Genomic DNA, 12292 nt, shown 5'->3' with positions numbered 1-12292 from the left:
TCACTCACTCACTCACTCACTCACTCACTCACTCACTCACTCACTCACTCACTCACTCACTCACCCACCCACCCACTCACTCACTCACTCACTCACTCACTCACTCACTCACTCACCCACCCACCCACTCACTCACTCACTCACTCACTCACTCACCCACCCACTCACTCACTCACTCACTCACCCACCCACCCACTCACTCACTCACCCACCCACTCACTCACTCACTCACTCACTCACTCACCCACCCACTCACTCACTCACTCACTCACCCACCCACCCACTCACTCACTCACCCACCCACTCACTCACTCACTCACTCACTCACCCACCCACCCACTCACTCACCCACTCACTCACTCACCCACTCGATCACTCACTCGATCACACTCACTCACTCACCCACACACACACTCACTCACTCACTCACTCACTCACCCACCCACTCACACTCACTCACTCACTCACTCACTCACTCACTCACCCATTCACTCACTCACCCATTCACTCACTCACCCATTCACTCACTCACTCACTCACTCGATCACTCACTCACTTGATCGATCACTCACTCACTCACTCACTCACTCACCCACTCACCCACTCACCCACTCACTCACTCACTCACTCACTCACCCACTCACTCACCCACCCAGTCACTCACTCACTCACTCACCCAGTCACTCACTCACTCACCCAACCACCCACTCACTCACTCACTCACCCACCCACCCACTCACTCACTCACCCACTCACTCACCCATTCACTCACTCACCCACCCACTCACTCACTGTGGTTTATCACAGGGTAAATCGCTGGCTTTTAAAGCAGACCAAGGCAGGCCAGCAGCACGGTTCAATTCCCGTACCAGCCTCCCCGAACAGGCGCCGGAATGTGGCGACTAGGGGCTTTTCACAGGAACTTCATTTGAAGCATACTTGTGGCAATAAGCGATTTTCATATCATTTCACCCACTGAGTCACTCATTCCCATTCACACACTCACTCACCGACTCACTCACCGACTCACTCACTGACTCACCCACTCACTCACCCACTCACTCACTGACTCACTCACCCACCCACTCACTCACTCACTCACTCACCCACTCATCACTGACTCACCCACTCACACTCACTGACTCACTCACTGACTCACTCACTCACTCATCACTGACTCACTCACCCACCCACTCACTCACTCACTCACTCACCCACTCATCACTGACTCACCCACTCACACTCACTGACTCACTCACTGACTCACTCACTCACTCACTGACACTCACTCACTCACTCACTCGCCCACTCACTCACTGACTCGCCCACTCACACTCACTCACTCACCCACTCACTCACCCACCCACTCACTCACCCAATCACACTCACTCACTGACTCACCCACTCACTCACTGACTCACCCACTCACACTCACTCACTCACTCACTCACTCACTCACTCACTCACTCACTGACTCACCCACTCACTCACTCACTCACTGACTGACTCACCCACTCACTCACTGACTCACTCACTCACTCACTCACTCACTCACTCACTCATTCACTGACTCACTCACTCACTCACCCACTCACTCACTGACTCACTCACTCACTCACTCGTGACTCACTCACTCACTCACTCACTCACTCACTGACTCACCCACTCACCCACTGACTCACTCACTCACACTCATTCACTCACTCACTCACTCACCCACTCACTCACTGACTCACCCACTGACTCACTCACTCACCCACTCACTCACCCACTCACTCACTCACCCACTGACTCACTCACTCACTCACACACACACACTCACTCATCCATTCACACATCCACTCACTCACTCACTCACCCACCCACTCACTGACTCACTCACCCACTCACTCACTCACCCACTCACTGACTCACTGACTCACTCACTCACTCACCCACTGACTCACTCACTCACTCACCCATTCACTCACCCACACACACTCACTCAGTGATAGAATTATGACCTTTAAAATTATTACCTGAGTACGGCAGTTACTGTCGTAAAAAGTGGGCATGTCCTCCTTCATCCATCTTCTCCTGCGCTTGCCAGAATTTCCCTGAAGAGGCATCGCTGGCCCATTTCTGCTGCCACCGAAATCGAGCGGCCCGCTGAAAAATGCAGCATGATGTTGGGGCGCAAAAAACATCGTAGGAAGCAGCAAAGAGGCTCGCTGACCAAACCGGGCCATAGTGTTTGCAAACAGACCAACAAACGAGCAAAAAGCTTTACATCCACCCACCTTCAGTGGCGGAGGAGGTAAATATCATTGTACCCTGAGGCAAAGCCACACATTTTGGGCTATTTCGAAAGTTCACAAGTGTTACCGTCAGTAAATATTAAGCAGACTGCTGGAGATACTTAGAACCTCTTAATAAATTCTTAGCTACAAATTTACTGTAGCTGGATATTCATCCAGTGGAACTCAGAGTCCAACACTGGCTAGATGTAATTTTTGCTAACAATGAAAAAGTTACATCTCAGAAATACTGGGCGGGGTTCTCCGACCCCCCCCCCCCCGCCGGGTTGGAAAATCGCCAGGGGGCGGCGTGAATCCCGACCCCGCCGGCTGCAGAATTCTCCGGCGCTGGGGATTTGGCGGGGACGGGAACGCCGCCGGTCACTGGGCGCTGGCAGCTGCCCCCCCCACCCCGCCGATTCTCTGGCCCGTGATGGGCCGGGTGGCCGCCCGTTTTTGGCCGGTCCCGCCGGCGTAAATTAGAGTAGGTACTTACCGGCGGGACCTGGCCGGCACGGGCAGCCTTGGGGGCGCGGGGGATCTGGCCCCGGGCGGTGCCCCCACGGTGGCCTAGTCAGTGATCAGGGCCCACCGATCCGTGGCCGGGCCGGTGCCGCGGGTGCACTCTATTCCTCCGCGTTGACTGCTGTGGTCCTCCGCGATGGCCGATGCGGAGAAGATCCCCCCCCCCCCGCGCATGCGCTGGGATGATGCCAGCACATGCTGGCGCTCCTGCGCATGCGCCAACTCGTGCCGGCCAGTGGTGGCCCTTCGGCACCGGTTTGCGTGGCGCCAAGCCCCTTCCCCACCAGCCGGTGCGGCGCAAACCACTCCGGGTCCGGCCTAGCCCCTGAAGGTGCAGAGGATCCCGCACCTTTGGGACGGCCCGACGCCAGAGTGGTTCACGCCACTCCTCGCCGCCGGGACCCCCCGCCCCGCTGGATAGGGGGGAATCCCGCCCACTGAGTGTTGTTATCCTTCAGAATACTTCTTACACCTGTAGATAGTCTCGGCTGTATCATTACCTCTTCATTCTATATTGTTACAGGTTGGGCTGCTGCATCTAAAGCTGCTAAATATAGAGGTACATTTTCCTAATTCTGATGCAGTCATTAATCTATCAATATCAATTTATTATTATGTCTTTGAGGATAGACTAAAACCATCATCGTGTTCAAGAGAAAAGTATTTTCCTGCTCTGTGTAATGACTACACGTGACATGCATTTCACCTTTGTGGCATATGTTTTGCTAATTCCTGAAACATCACGCCAGCTGTCCGACACAACCAGGAACATAAGGCAGAAAACACCTTGAGCATTCATTAATGAGGTTTGAACCTTTATCATATCTTCCCACTTCTTTCCAAAAATGTCTTGAATAGTATCCAGTTTATAAATCATTGCACTTCGATGTACATAACCTACCCAAAAAACAGAACAGCTTGGGCGGGATTCTCCAATCCTGCGGCAGACTGTCCACACCGTTGTAAACGCCATCGCGTTTTACGACGGCGTGAACGGCCCGCTCCACGTCTAATTATGGCCCCTCCAGGGAGCCAGCACGGCGCTGGAGCAGTTTGCGTCGCTCCAGCTGCAGATCCCGGCGCGATATGTGCGCTGCGGGATCCACGCATGCGCAGTTGCGCCGGTGCCAACGAGGACATGCGCAGTGGCCTCCTTCAACGCGCCGGCACCGACGCAACATGGCGCAGGACGACAGGGGCCAGCGCGTAGGAAAGGAGGCCCCCAGCCACAGAGGCCGCACCACCGATCGGTGGACCCCGATCGCGGGCCAGGCCACATCGGAGCCCCCCCCCCCGGGATCGGACACCCTCCCCCCCCCCCCCCCCCCCGCCCCCCCCATCCCCCACAGGCCGCCACCTGACCCTTACACGCCGAGGTCCCGCCGGCCCAGAGCAGGTTAGAAAGGCGCCGGCGGGACTCGGCACTTTTCCTACAGCCGCTCGGCCCATCCGGGCCAGAGAATCGGCCGGCCGGCCGCGTGGAGCGGCCCGCGACCGGCGCCGCGCCAACCACGCCGGCACCAATGGCGCCGATTCTCCGCACTAAAGAGAATCGCGTGCCGGCGTCGGGGCAGCGTGGCCCGTTCGTGGGGATTCTCCGGCCCGGCGCAGTGCTGGGAGAATTCCGCCCCATGTATCCAGTCTCTTGCCAGTAATACTTTCTTTATCTTTTAATCGTTATTTAAATTCTATGAATGTAGCACCGAGAACTCAAGTTTGACAATCGCTTTTATGACGTTGTTATGTTGGTGACTGTGATAACCCTCACGAGGATCACAGAGAATTGCTGATTGATCTCCCCATGGGTATAGTAGAATATGAGTTCCCAAAGCTGTGACACTAGAAGACCCAAAAGGATCTTCAGAACAGGAGATGCCATCTATGTGCGGAACTTTGGAGATGGCTCCCAATGGATCCCAGGAGTCATGCTGGGAAAGCCTGGTCCGGTTTCTTACAAGGTCAAAGTCCAAGGCAATGCCGTGAAAAAAACACCTGGACCACCTGAGAAGCATGGAACCCACTCCAGCGGAGACTATTTGAGCAGAGATGACGTTCTTGACGCTCATTGAGACTAGCTCCTGCAAGGGGACTCGGCCTACGGAGGACCCGAGAGTCGTTCTCCCCGATGACGAAGATTTGGAGTCGGAAATGGAGACCGAGGAGATTGATCTCCCATCAGAGGCTAACACCGAAGATGAGCCTCCATCTGTGGCCCTTCGGCGCTCAAAATGGAAGCGACAATCCCCAGTCCACTCAATGCCCCCTCACCCCTCACCCGGCTCCACTTGCCATTGACCCAAGGCCTTGAGTCAAGAGATGAAAGAGGCAGGGTGAGGGGTATGATTCGGACTTGAGGAGGAGGAATGTAATGACACTCATCAACCACGGGAGATCGCTGATTGATCTCCTCATGGATTAGTAGAATATGAGTACCCGTGGTGAGTGGGCGGAGGCTCACCCAGCTGGGGCTTGTTAGCGGGACCTTTAAATGTCGCTCCCAGATCCGGACTGGCAGTTCCAGATAGTCCTGAGCTGGGGAGTTTGTTTTGTGTGCCGTGGTAGTGGCTTTATTTTCAGTTTAAAATAAATCAGTTTGGCCTTTCACTCCTACCTCCTGGAATTATTACAATGGCCATGGGTGAATTTTATGGGGCCTGGAAAAGCAGGATTGCGACGAGTGGTGCAACTTAATTAGGTGGGAGCTCAAATTTTGGTCTCCCAACAGTGAATTCAAATTTAGAGATTAAGTCAGTGGAGTGTTTATGGCAGGTCAGGCCTCACACCGTCCAGTGGTACTTTCCTACATGTGATATCAAAACTAGTTATAATAATGTCTTACCTTCATTATAAAGTCAGCAACGCTTGAGAATCTCACAACACCCTATTCACATTCATTTAAAGACAAGTCAGTTTTGTGCAATTGTATTTGAGATCTGTGCTTTCCCTTGTTGAAGTCTGCGGCACAATGGAGGGGCACAGCAGAGTGGCAACTTGAATGGAGGATCGGGACCGTCAAGGGTGAGTCAGTGGTGAGAGAGGATTTTGAGATGGGATCAGGGACACAGAGAAGTAAAGAAGGAAGGGCTTAACATCCTGGACGTGGTATGATGGGGATTGGTGGGAACAGTTAGTCAAAGTACGAAAATTAAGGGCTAAATTACTGTCCGCATTTGGGTCCACCTCAGGGTGTTGGCTGGTAGAGTCTTCACACGGCTTTGCGTTCACCTACATCATTTCAGTTATCCTTGCTGAGAGTGTCTCGGAATCATAGAATCCCTATGGAGCGGCATGATGGCACAGTGGTTAGCACTGCTGCCTCACAACGCCAGGGGCCCGGGTTCAATTCCAGCCTTGGGTGACGGCCTGTTTGGAGTTTACACTTTCTCGTGGGTTTCCTCGAGGTGCTCCAGATTCCTCCCACAGTGCAAAGATGTGCAGGTTAGGTAGATTGGCCACGCTAAATTACCCTTAGTGTCCAAAGATGTGCGGGTTAGGTGGGGTTCCGGGGATAGGACAGCGGAGTGGGCCTCAGTAAGGTGCTCTTTCAGGGGGTTAGTGCAGACTCGATGGGAAGAATAGCCCCTTCTGCACTGTCGGAATTCTATGAATAAATAATCCCTGCAACCGTCAATGCGCGCCACCCATGAGGCGTGCCAGTCCATTTAGCTCTCTGGCTAAGCTAGTCTCAACAAAAAACAATGATGCACGAATAAAGTGAAACCAATGTTTTGTGAACTATTTACAGGTGAAATTTAAATTTGAAACCCCCCATGTCAGCTCAGAGCTCTCAATACGTATTATGCTAATGGCAATGGAGTTGAGCAGGAGAGTTGTGACCATGATGAAGAGCCTCCTGTTTGTCCTGGAGGTTCTTTTATAGCCTCTCCATCTCTTTTGCATGATCAGTTGGTGGTGTATTTCACCACTGAAAAGTACCCCCTGCCATGTGATTTTATATCTCTCCCATGCATACCATCAGCATGTTAAATTTTATTGATCATTGCATGGGAACCAACAAGAAGCAAGGTAGCAGAAGTGGCACCCAGTTTTTGTTTGACCATCAGCAAAGCCCAGCAAGGTTAAAATTGTGCAGCCAATTGGCAATATTAAGCCAATGCAGTAACGGTGAGCCGCATCAGTGGTGTTGGTCAAGAATTAAATATTGCCGAGGATACCAGATAAACTCTTTATTTTCCTTTGAATAGCGTCATAAGATCTTTTATCTCTACAGAAACATGAAAACAGGCCTCAGGTTAATATCCCACCCAAAAGGCGGCATCTCCAGTAACGCACCACTTCCCTCATCTTTCGTAAAATGTTTTTATTTACTACATGGAAGAATAATAGTCATGGAGAATAACAGTTTGACTTGAGTGATGATATTAATGTATGTCTGTTAAAAGAATATCAATCCTGTCCATTTAAGTGAATGAAGGGAAAATCATTGCTTGTCAAAGGCACCAGCAAAGAAACAGGAACACTGATAGTAGATGTGGTGGGATGCAGAATTATCACAGCTTAAATATCTCTGCATGGATGGCATTAAAAGAACAAATTGTCTTAGGTTTTCTACAGTGCTGTGAGCTAATCTTAAACCCTTAAGTAAAGATAATTTGCATCTATTGTTTCGACTCCCTGCAGTCAATTCCCATTTGCTGTTGTTTGTAGCCTGATTGCTGCAAATTGACTAAGATTTTGGATTCTTCCCAAGCCCAAGAGTAACTTAAACATCTGAAGTACTGTGTACAGTATTGTTCCCCTTATTTAAAGAAGAATATAAATGACTTAGAAGCAGTTCAGTGAGGGCAGCACGGTGTTCGAGGGCGGCACGGTGGCGCATTGGTTAGCACTGCTGCCTCACGGCACTGAGGACCCAGGTTCGATCGCGGCCCCAGGTCACTGCCCATGTGGAGTTTGCACATTCTCCCCGTGCCTGTGTGGGTCTCACCCCCACAATCCAAAGATATGCAGCGTAGGTGGATTGGCCACGCCAAATTGCCCCTTAATTGGAAAAACAAAACAATTGGATACTTTAAATTTATAAAAGAAGAAGCTGTCCAGTAAAGGTTTACCAGACTAATACCAAGAATGGGTGGGTTGTCTTACGAGGAAAGGTTGGACAGGCTGGGCTTGTATCTGCTGGAGTTGAGAAGAGTAAGAGTTGGGGCAACCCAATCCTGCGCATGCGCAGTTGGGCGCGCCATCCTGCGCATGCGTGGGGAACTACTGGCCCCTCACCAACATGGCGCCGGTGTTCTGCGGCCGCGCGCAGAAGGAGGTAGGCCCGGGGGGGGGGAGGCCGGCCCGCCAATCGGTGGGCCCCGACCGCGGGCCAGACCCCATCGGAGGCCCCACCCGGTGAAGAGTTCCCGCCGGCAGCGACCGGGGTGGATGGCGCCGGCGGGAACCTGTCGTGTCTTGGCGGCCGCTCGGCCCATCCGGGCCGGAGCATCACCGCTCGCGGCGATACTCCAAGCGGCCCGGCGTGAATCGCGCGGCGCTGGTTTCAGGGGGGGGAGAATCGCGTGCGGGGGTCGGGGGGCGTGGCGCGATTCGCGCGGCGCCCCGGCGTTTCTCCCACATGTCGTGGGGGGTTAGAATTGCGCCCCCTGAGGGGTCTTGACAGGGTGGATATGGAGCGTATGCGTCCTCTTGTTGGAGAATCTAGAATAAGGGGTCACTGTTTAAAAATAAGGGGTCACCCATTTAAGCCAGATAGGAGAAATGTTTTTCTGAGGGTCGTGAGCCTTTGGAACTCTCTTCCAGGCAGTGGAAGCAGAGTCTTTGAATGATTTCAAGGTAAAGATAGAACATTTCTTATCGACCAAGGCAGTGAAGCGTTATTGAGGGTAGAGGGGTGGTTATAATCAGATCAGCCACAATCCTATAGAATGATGGAGTAGGCTCAAAGGGCTGAGTGGTCTACTCCTGCTCCTAAACATGGGCGCATTCTTCGACCCCCCAGCGGGTCGGAGAATGGCCGTTGGCCACCGTGAATCCCGCTCCCGCCGGTTGCCGAAGTCTCCAGTACCGGATATTCGGCGGGGGCAGGAATTGGGCCGCGCCGGTTGGCGGGCCCCCCCGCTGGATTCTCCGGCCCGGATGGGCCGAAGTCCCGCCGATAAATTGCCTGTCCCGCGGGACAAGGCGGCGTGGGCGTGCTCCGGGGTCCTGGGGGGGGGCGCGGGGCAATCTGGCCCCGGGGGGTGCCCCCACTGTGGCCTGGCCCGCGATCGGGGCCCACCGATCCGCGGGCGGGCCTGTGCCGTGGGGGCACTCTTTCCCTTCCGCCTCCACAACGGTCTCCACCATGGCGGAGGCGGAAGAGACTCTCCCCACTGCGCATGCGCGGGAAACTGTCAGCGGCCGCTGACGCTCCCGCGCATGCGCCGCCCCGACATGTCATTTCCGCGCCAGCTGGCGGGGCAACAAAAGCCGTTTCCGCCAGCTGGCGGGCCGGAAATTCCTCCGGCGCCGGCCTAGCCCCTCAGTGTTGGGGCTCGGCCCCCAAAGATGCGGAGCATTCCGCACCTTTGGGGCGGCGCGATGCCCGTCTGATTTGTGCCGTTTTGGGAGCCAGTCGGCGGACATCGCGCCGTTTCCAGAGAATTTCACCCATGTTGTCAAAGCTTTTCATTTTGCACTCATCAGGACTAATGCAAGAATGTATTTCATCTATACTACAGGAGATAAGGGGTGTTGATTGGTTGGTAGTCAGCTCTGATTGGCTGAGGCATTGCCATGAAGAAAGCAGTAGGCTCCCCATGCTTCGGAGTAATTCAAAAAAGGAACAAGGCTTGAACATTTTGTTTGCAGTAGGCCCTGCGTATGAATCAATGTTGCTTTTACAATTGTTGCTTACTACAATTGTAAAGGGCATTGGTGAGGCCACACCTGGAGTATTGCGTGCAGTTTTGGGGTCCTTATCTGAGGAAGGATGTTCTTGCTGTGGAGGGAGTGCAGCGAAGGTTTACCAGGCTGATTCCTAGGGACTGTCATATGAGGAGAGACTAAATCAGTTATGATTATATTCATTGGAGTTTAGAAGAGTGAGGGGGGAATCTCATAGAAACTTATAAATTTCTAACAGGATTAGACAGGGTTGATTGAGAAAGAATGTTCCCGATGGTGGAGGAGTCCAGAACTAGGGGTCATAGTTTGAGGATAAGGACTGAGGTGAGGAGAAATTTCTTCCCCCAGTGAATGTTGAATCTGTGGAATTCATTACTACAAAATGTAGCTGAGGCGAAAAAATTGTGTAATTTCAAGAAGGAATTAGATATAGCATTTGGAGCTAAAGGATTAAGGGGTATGGGGGGAAGGCGGGGATCAGGGTATTGAACTCGATGATCAGCCATAATCATAATGAATGCCGGAGCAGCCGCGAAGGGCCAAATGGCCTCCTCCTGCTTCTATTTTCGATATATGAACATAGAACATACAGTGCAGAAGGAAGCCATTCGGCCCATCGATTCTGCAACGACCCACCTAAGCCCTCACTTCCACCCTATCCCCGTAACCCAATGACCCCTCCTCACCTTTTTGGTCACTAAGGGCAATTTACCATGGCCAATCCACCTAACCTGCACATCTTTGGACTGTGGGAGAAAACCAGAGCACCCGGAGGAAATCCACGCAGACACGGGGAGAACGTGCAGACTCCACACAGACAGTGACCCAGCGAGGAATCGAACCTGGGATCCTAGCGCTGTGAAGCCACAGTGCTATCCACTTGCGCTACCGTGCTGCCTATGATTCTAGCAAGCGTAAAGGAGCCATGTTACGAGCCCACCTCCCATGGGGCCATGAATCCTTGGCCCTTATTCCCTGGTTGGGATACAAATTTACCCTGTTTCGGCACCTTCTTCTAATTTATTTCCACCCTAATCCAGGACGGCCTTTCTCAACAACATTTGCCAGTTACTTCATTTTTACCTTTTATGAAACATTCATTAATGTTCCAATGGCCTTGAAGGTCAATTTCTGTAATAATGTCCTCAAATCCAACTTCATAAGCTTTAGCCAGTTCGAATATGCAACAACAACAATAGATTGCATTTCTAAGGTTTTTCTTTTCCTTTGATTCCGTTCTGGTTCAGCTCCACTAATATCTTGTGCTCAAGAAATCAACTTTGAGATCCCCAGCTTTGTTTTTCAAATGCTTATACAGCTCATCCTACATATGAAGATCCTCCTGTCACCACAGTATTAGAGTATTATTACAGTGCAGAATGAGGCCAACTGGCCCATTATGTCTGCACTGGCTCTCCAGATGAACATTATGACTAAGTACCATTCCCCTGCCTTTTCCCCATACCCTGCACATTGTTTGTATTCAAATAATCATCGAATGCCCCCTTCAATGCTTCATACATGCGAGTTCAAATGCCACAATGCGATAGGTGCTTGGCCATTTCAGAAGGCCATTGGTATGGAATTGGAGTCACATATAAGACAGACCAGCAGCTTTTGAAAGGACATTAATCAACCAGGGCACGATTTAACGCACAAAAAAAGAGTCCAGTTTTGAGCGGTTAAAGCAGGATGTTTCGCCGCACCTACAGTGGCAAGAACGACCCCGCTATCAAGTGGGACTCTGCTTTCTGGCTTCGGTGAGGAACGTCCCACTGAGGCCACACTTATCTCACTTCCTGCACTGACGGGCTGAGCTCGTCAGTACAGGAAAGAAGGTAAGTGCAGCCTCAGGGCGCCATTTTTAAATGCCACCCTGATCTTTTGCCCCCCCTCGGACACCCCACCGCAGTCTCCAGACAACCGGCACAATAGCACAGTGGTTAGCACTGTTGCTTCACAGCTCCAAGGTCCCAGGTTCGATTCCCGGCTTCGGTCACTGTCTGTGCGGAGCCTGCACGTTCTCCCCGTGTGTGCATGGGTTTCCTCTGGGTGCTCCGGTTTCCTCCCACAGTCCAAAGATGTGCAGGTTAGGGGGATTGGCCATGCTAAATTGAGCTTAGTGTCTAAAATTGCCCTTAGTGTTGGGTGGGGTTACTGGGTTATGGGGTTATGGGAATAGGGTGGAGGTGTGGGCTTCGGTAGGGTGCTCGTTCCAAGAGCCGGTGCAGACTCGATGGGCCGAATGGCCTCCTTCTGCACTGTAACGTCTATGGTCTATGAACCCCACTGCACCCAACATACCTCTTGGGGGGAGCTTGAGCCCCACCCCCCCTCATCCACCTTTTAAGGGCAGGGCACCCTCGGGCCCAATCCCTGGCACCCAGGCACCTTGGCACCTTGGCATGGCCAGTCTGGCACCAGTGCATTGGAAAATCTTGGGACATGTATTATAACCTATTGTACTATTTTTCAAGACTCTTCCTGTTTTTGAACATCTCTCACAATGTCCAGACCCTCCTGTTACCAAATTGCACCTCATGCAGATGGGAGAGATGCAGACAGGCTTTAAGTAGTGAAGGTGGGCTTTAAGTGGTACTAAACTTGCATAAACTTGGACCTCCTACAAAGGCATGCAA

General features: G+C 52.3%; 1 protein-coding gene across 20 annotated transcripts in view; it reads left to right on the top strand.

The window, feature by feature from the left end:
* The window catches only part of LOC140386732 (uncharacterized), a 387270-nt gene that overhangs the window by 348511 nt on the left and 26467 nt on the right, over nt 1-12292 (top strand). The gene's annotated exons all lie outside the window — the stretch shown is intronic.

Source organism: Scyliorhinus torazame, chromosome 12 (genome assembly GCF_047496885.1).
Source record: "Scyliorhinus torazame isolate Kashiwa2021f chromosome 12, sScyTor2.1, whole genome shotgun sequence".
Classification (NCBI taxonomy): Eukaryota; Metazoa; Chordata; class Chondrichthyes; order Carcharhiniformes; family Scyliorhinidae; genus Scyliorhinus; species Scyliorhinus torazame.
This window is presented reverse-complemented; position numbering and strand designations above follow the sequence as displayed.